Consider the following 7,585-nt stretch of genomic DNA (forward strand, 5'->3'; position numbering starts at 1 on the left):
TGAGTTACTGCTTGCTGTGTGTGGGCACTTACTCTATCACTAGGGTTCCAAATTGATGAAGGAGAAAAGAGGAGAGAGGGTTTCAGCCAGGTATAGAAAGTGGGGAAGGCTCAGTTTTTCTGAAGAGAGAAATTTCTGTCAGAAAGCTAATGAAAGCATGTGTTAAGATGTATGTTTGACTAAGCCATCACTTTCTATTTATAGGCAACTACTAGGTTTAGGTTAGGAATTATTTGGCATTAAAATAATGAAAATATTAATTTGAAAAGCCTCATTTAAGTGGCCGGCCATGGTGTTATAGTGGGCCCCACTTGATTTTGTAGTTTTATCAAATTTTATTTCTATTTTCTCAAAAACGCCAATTTTCCAATTCTAACCTTTTAAATGTCAAAACTAATTATTTAATAACTAAAATAGATTATTAAATAGTATTGTCATTTAATTTAATTATTAATTAGACATATAAAGTCCATTAATAAATAAATAAACCTAGAAACTCTTTTCTTTACAATTTTATTCCTGCTTAGTGAAAATTCATAAAATTAGACATAGTCTAACTTTAGAATTATAATTGATTAATCACGAATCAATTAATGAGTCTTACAAGCAGAATGTTCTCAACTAGAATGGGGACCATGGATCTATATGCTGAGCTTCCAATAAGTGAACCAAATTTACCAAGTAAATTCCTACTTATTAATTCTTCGTCGAATCCACTCTTAGAACTTAGAATTGCACTCTCAGACTTATATAGAGCATATTGTATGTTCCACGATATCAATATGCTATCTCATTTAACCATTGTTATAATCTTATTGTGATTTAAAGATCCTCTATATAGATGATCTACATCGAGATTGGATTTTTTTACCGTTCTCACCCTTCAATGTATTTTGCCCCTTAAAACACTTAGCTACCTGTAATTGGTGTTTAGTGATCTAATAATTAGTCAGTTAAACAAGAGCTCATCCATTTACTTCTATTTGCTAAGCTCGAAGGGAATCATCAATTTACTTCTATACACCAGTAGAAGCTATAGATTCCATATTTATGTTCAGCACTCCCACTGAATCATACTATCATGTTCCCAAAATATACGTATCACCCTGACCTAAAAGTAGGCTTAACTAATAAATCAAAGAACATGAATAGCACTCCTGAGTTGAGCCCAAGCATATCAGGATTTAGATTCTTTTAATAAACTTGGACCCACACTCGGGATCCAAACTTGGACCTGGACCCAAACCTAGACCCAGATCGGGTTCCAGATCTGGACACAAACCCGGACAGAGACTCGGACCCGGACCCAAACTCGAAGCCAGACCAGGATCATAACCAAGGACTTAGAGCAAGAATTGAATCCAGACACATATCGGGATTGGAACTTAAGACTCGTACCCAAAATAGACCAAGACCCAGGACGCGAAACCACACCCGAAGCCTAATCTGGACCTAGACTGAAATCCAGACCCAACTAAAACTCAGACCAGGACTATAACTTTGACCCAAACTCAAAACCAAACTCGAACTAAGAATCACAAATGGAACTAGAACAAAACAAGGACTAGGACCTGGACAAGGACCTAAACCCAAACCCTAACCCAGATCAAAACAATAACAGAGACCTAAACCCAAACCGAGACTAGGACTCGAACCCGAACCTAGAACGGGACCCAAACCCACACAATAACCGGGACCTTGACCTAGAATGAGGATAGGGACCTGGGAAACAGAACTAGGACCGGTACCTAGTGCCCGACCCAGACCCGAACTTGAACCTACGACCCACCTCATGACCCCGCACCAGAAATGGAACCAAACTAGGACCCGAGATAGGGATTCGGATCTGGACCCAGGGCTTGGACAAAACCCGCAGGCGGTGTTTGGATTTGGAACCTAGCCCTAGACCCGAACCCTGACAAGGACCCGAACCCACACATGGACCTGAACCTAGTCCCAAACCCAAAAGTGGACACTAACCTGTACCATGTGACCCAAAATTGGAACCAAAACCGGAAGTTGACCGGGACTGGAACTAGGACTTGGACATGGAATCATAATTGAAATTGGAACTAGATCCAGAACTGTAACCGGACCAGGACCCATACTCCAAATCAAACCTAGACCCGAATTCGGGGCCGGACCCGGATCCCCACCCAAACCTAGACTTGGAACCCGAACCCAAACCTGAACTCAGACCCAAACATGGAACCAGACTAGGGACATAGAACCAGGGTCGGGACCTAGAACAACACCCCAGTCTTAATCCCGAACACAAACTCAGAAATGGGACTTAGGACCTGAACAAGAACCAGACCGAGACCCGTGACAGTGATCCAGATCTTGACTCGGGATTCGGGTAACAAGGCCTGGAACATACAAGTAGTCGGTGTCTAGATCTGGGACTCAAACTAGGACAAGAACCCAGACGAAGAACCAAACCCGAACCCAGACCTAGACCTGGGTCCCAAAATTAGTACTTGATCAAGAATCGCCGAACCAGGACCATAGAACAAGACTAGGACCGTGACCAGGACCCAGACCCAGACCTAGAACCGAACACAGACCTAGCCTCAGACCCAAACTGAGACTGGAACTCGTGCCCAAACACGGTCGTGTACCCAGACCGGAACTTAGACCCGGACCTGGACCTAAATTTGGGACCCGATCCCAAACATTGACTTGGAACTAGATAGGGATCCAGATACGAACCTGCACTCGGACAAAGACCCAGACTGGGATCGAAATGCTGGACCTAGATCTAGACCGAGATCCTGACACAGACCCAAACTTGGACAGGCACTCGGGACCCGAACTTGGACTTGGACCTGAACCTAGACCTAGATCGGGGTCCAATCCTGGACACAAACCTTGACACAGACTCGGACCCAAACTCAAACACCGACATCTAGAATCAGACCCAAAGCTAGACACGGACCCGAACCCAAACTCGAACCCTGACCAGGATCAGAACCAAGGACTTGGAACACGGACCCAACCTAGAAAGGGACCCAGGACGCGAACCCACACTGGAGCCTCATCTGGACCTAGACTGAAATCCGGACCCGAACCCTAACGCAGAGCAGGACCCGAACTTCGACCCGAAATAAAACCCAAACTCCAACTCAGAATCTCAAATGGAACTAGAACTGAACTAGGACTAGGACCAGGAAGAGGACCTAAACCCAAACCCAAACCCAGATCAAAACCCAGAAAGAGACCTAAACCCGAATCGAGACAAGGACTCGAACCCGAACCTAGACCGGGAACCAAACCCACACAATAACCGGGACCTTGACCCATAATAAGGATAGGGACCCGAGATTGGGATCTAGATCTCGACCCAGGGCTTGCACTAAACCCGTAGTCGGTGTCTGGATTTGGGACCCAGCCTTGGACTAGAACCCTGACCAGGACCTGAACCCACACCCGGACCTGAACCCAGTCCCAAACCCAAAAGAGGACCCGAACCCGTACCCTGTGATCGAAAATTGGAACCAAAACCGGAAGTTGACCGGGACTGGAACTAGGACTTGGACTTGGAATCATAACTAAAATTCGACCTAGATCCCGAACCGTAACCGGACCAGGACCAGACTCCTAATCAGACCTAGACCCGAATTGGGAGCCAGACTCGGATCCCAACCCAAACCTGGACTCGGGACCCAAACCCGAACCTGAACTCAAAGCCAAACATGGAACCAGACTAGGGACATAGATTCAAGGTTGGGACCTAGAATCGCACGCCAGTCTCGATCCCGAACCCAAACTCAGAAATTTGACCTTGGACCTGTACCAGAACCAGACCGACACCCGTGACAGTGTAAAGATCTTGACTCGGGATTCGGGTAACGGGGCCTGCAACAGACAACTAGTCGGTGTCTAGATCTAGGACTCAGACTAGGACCAGAACCCAGACGAAGAACCAAACTCGAACCCAGACCTAGACCTGGGACCCAAAATTGGAACCTGAATAAGAATCGCCAAACCAGGACCCTAGAACAAGACTAGGACCATGAGCAGGCCCCGGACCCAGACCTAGAACCAAACACAGACCTAGCCTCACACCAAAACTGAGACTGGAACTCGTGCCTGGACACAGTCTTGTAACCTCCGAAACTTAGACCCGGACCTTGACCTAAATCTGGGACCCGATCCCAAACATTGACTTGGACCTAGATAGGGATCCAGATACGAACCTGGACTCGGACCAAGACCCAGACTCGGATCAAAATGCTAGACCTAGATCTTGACCGAGATCGTGACCCAGACCCAAACTTGGACCCGCACTCGGGAATCGAACTTGGACCTGGACCCAGATCGGTGTCCAAACTTGGATACAAACCCTGACAAAGACTCGGACCCAAACTCAAACATCCACACCTAGAATCAGACCCAAAGCTAGAACCGGACCCAAACTCGAACCCAGAACAAGATCAGAATCAAGGACTTTGACGCAGAACTGAATCCAAACTCAGATCGGGATTGCAACTTGGGACTCGAACCCAACCTAGACCAAGACCCATGACGCGAACCCACACCCAGAGCCTGATCTGGACCTAAACTGAAATCCAGACCCGAACCCAAACTCAGACCAGGACTCGAACTCCGACCCAAACTCAAACCCAAACTCGAACTCAGAATCGCAAATGGAACTAGAACCGAACTAGGACTAGGACCAAGACTAGGACCTAAACCAAAACCTGAACCCAGATCAAAACCCAGACATAGACCTAAACCCGAACCGAGACTAGGACTCGAACCAGAACATACAACAGGATCCAAACCCACACAATAACCGAGACCTAGACCCAGAATGAGGATAGGGACTTGGGAAACATAACTAGGACCGCGAGCTAGTACCCAACCTAGATTCAAACTTGAACATAGGACCCAGCTCGTGACCCGGTACTAGAAATGGAACCAGACTGGGACCCGAAAGTGGGATCTGAATCTGGACCCAGGGCTTGGACAAAACTCGTAGTCGGTGTCTTGATTTGGGACCCAGCCCTGCACCCGAACCTGACAAGGACCAAAACCCCAACCCGGAACTGAACCCAGTCCCAAACCTAAAAGTGGACCCGAAACCGTACGGACCCAAACTCGAACCCAGACCAAGATCAGAACCAAGGACTTAGACCAAGAACTGAATCCAGACTCAGATCGGGATTGGAACTTGGGACTCGGACCCAACCTGGACCAAGACCCAGGACGCGAACCCACACCCGGAGCCTGATCTAGACCTAGACTGAAATCCGGACCGGAACCCAAACTCAGACCAGGGCTGGAACTCCAACTCGAACTCAAACCCAAACTCAAACTCAGAATCACAAATGGAACTAGAACCGAACTAGGACTAGGACCAGGACAAGGACCTAAAGCAAAACCCGAACCCAGATCAAAACCCAGAAAGACCTAAACCCGAACCGAGACTAGGACTCGAACGCGAACCTAGACCGGGACCCAAACCCACACAATAACCGGGACCTAGACCAAGAATCAGGATAGGGACCTGGGAAACAAGACTAGGACCGGGACCTAGTAACCGACCCAGACCCGAACTTTAACCTAAAACCCAGCTCGTGACCCAGCACCAGAAATGGAACTAGACTGGGACCCGAGATTGGGATCCGGATCTGGACCCAGAGCTTGGACAAAACGCATAGTCGATGTCTAACCCAGACCAAAACTTTGACCCGCACTCGGGACCAGAACTTGGACCTAGACCCGAACCTAGACCCCGATTGGGGTCTAGACCTGGACACAAACCCGGACACAGACTCAGACCCGAACTCAAACACCCACACCTAGAATCAGACCCAAAGCTAGACACAGACCCGACCCCAAACTCCAACCCACACCAGGATCAGAACCAAGGACTTAGACCTAGAATTGAATCCAGACTCAGATTGGGATTGGAACTTGGGACTCGGACCCAACCTAGACCAAGAACCAGGATGCGAACCACACCCGGAGCCTGTTCTGGACCTTGACTGAAATCCGGACCCGAACCAGAACTCAGACCATGGCTGGAACTCAAACCCGAACTACAACCCAAGCTCGAATTCAGAATCGCAAATGGAACTAGAATCGAAGTAGGACTAGGACCAGGACAAGGACCTAAACCAAACACGAACCAAGATAAAACCTAGATAGAGACCTAAACCCGAACTGAGTTGGGGTTTAGGTCAGGACCAGGACAAGGACCTAAACCAAACACGAACCAAGATAAAACCTAGATAGAGACCTAAACCCGAATCGAGCATAAGACTCGAACCCAAAACTAGACAGGGACCCAAACCCACACAATAACCAGGACCTGGACCCAGAATCAAGAGAAGGACCTGGGAAATAGAACTAGGACCGGGACCTAGTACCCGACCCAGAGCCGAACATGAACCTAGGACCCAACTCGTGACCCGGCACCAGAAATGGAACCAGACTGGGACCCGAGATTGGGATCCAGATCTGGACCCAGGGCTTGGACAAAACCCGTAGTCGGTGTTTGGATTTGGGACCCAGCCCTAGACTCGAACCCTGACCAGGACCCGAACCCACACCCGGACCTGAACCCACTCGCAAACCCAAACCCGAACCCGTACCCTGTGACCCAAAATTGGAACCAAAACCGTAAGGTTACCGGGACTGGAACTAGGACTTGGACTTGGAATCATAACTGAAATTCGACCTAGATCTAGAACCGTAACCGAACCAGAACTCAGACTTCAAATCAGACCTAGACCCGAATTGGGAGCCGGACTCGGATCCCAACCCAAACCTGGACTCGGGACCCGAACCCGAACCTGAACTCAAAGCCAAACATGGAACCAGACTAGGGACATAGATTCAAGGTCGGGACCTAGAATCTCACGCCAGTCTCGATCCCGAACCCAAACTCAGAAATTTGACCTTGGACCTGTACCAGAACTAGACCGAGACCCGTGACAGTGTAAAGATCTTGACTCGCGATTCGGGTAACGGGGCCTGCAACAGACAACTAGTCGGTGTCTAGATCTAGGACTCAGACTAGGACAAGAACCCAGACGAAGAACCAAACCCGAACCCAGCCCTAGACCTGGGACCCAAAATTTGAACCTGAATAAGAATCGTCGAACTAGGACACTAGAACAAGACTAGGACCGTGACAAGGACTAGAACCCAGACCTAGAAGCGAACACAGACCTAGCCTCAGACCAAAAGTGAGACAAGAACTCAGGCCAGGACACGGTCGTGTACCCAGACCGGAATTGAAACGCGGACCTGGACCTAAATCTGGGACTTGATCCCAAACACAGACATAGACCTAGATATGGATCCGGATACGAACCTGGACTCGGACCAAGACCCAGACTGGGATCGAAATGCTGGACCTAGATATGGAACGAGATCCTGACCCAGACCCAAGCTTGGACTTGCACGCGGGACGCGAACTTGGACCTGGACCCGAACCTAGACCTAGATCGAGGTCTAGACCTGGACACAAACCCGGACACAGACTCGAAGCCGAACTCAAACACCCACACCTAGAATCAGACCCAAAGCTAGACTCGGACCCGTACCCAAACTCGAACCCAGACCAAGATCA

The sequence above is a fragment of the Cannabis sativa genome, chromosome 7, assembly GCF_029168945.1.
Source record: "Cannabis sativa cultivar Pink pepper isolate KNU-18-1 chromosome 7, ASM2916894v1, whole genome shotgun sequence".
Lineage (NCBI taxonomy): Eukaryota > Viridiplantae > Streptophyta > Magnoliopsida > Rosales > Cannabaceae > Cannabis > Cannabis sativa.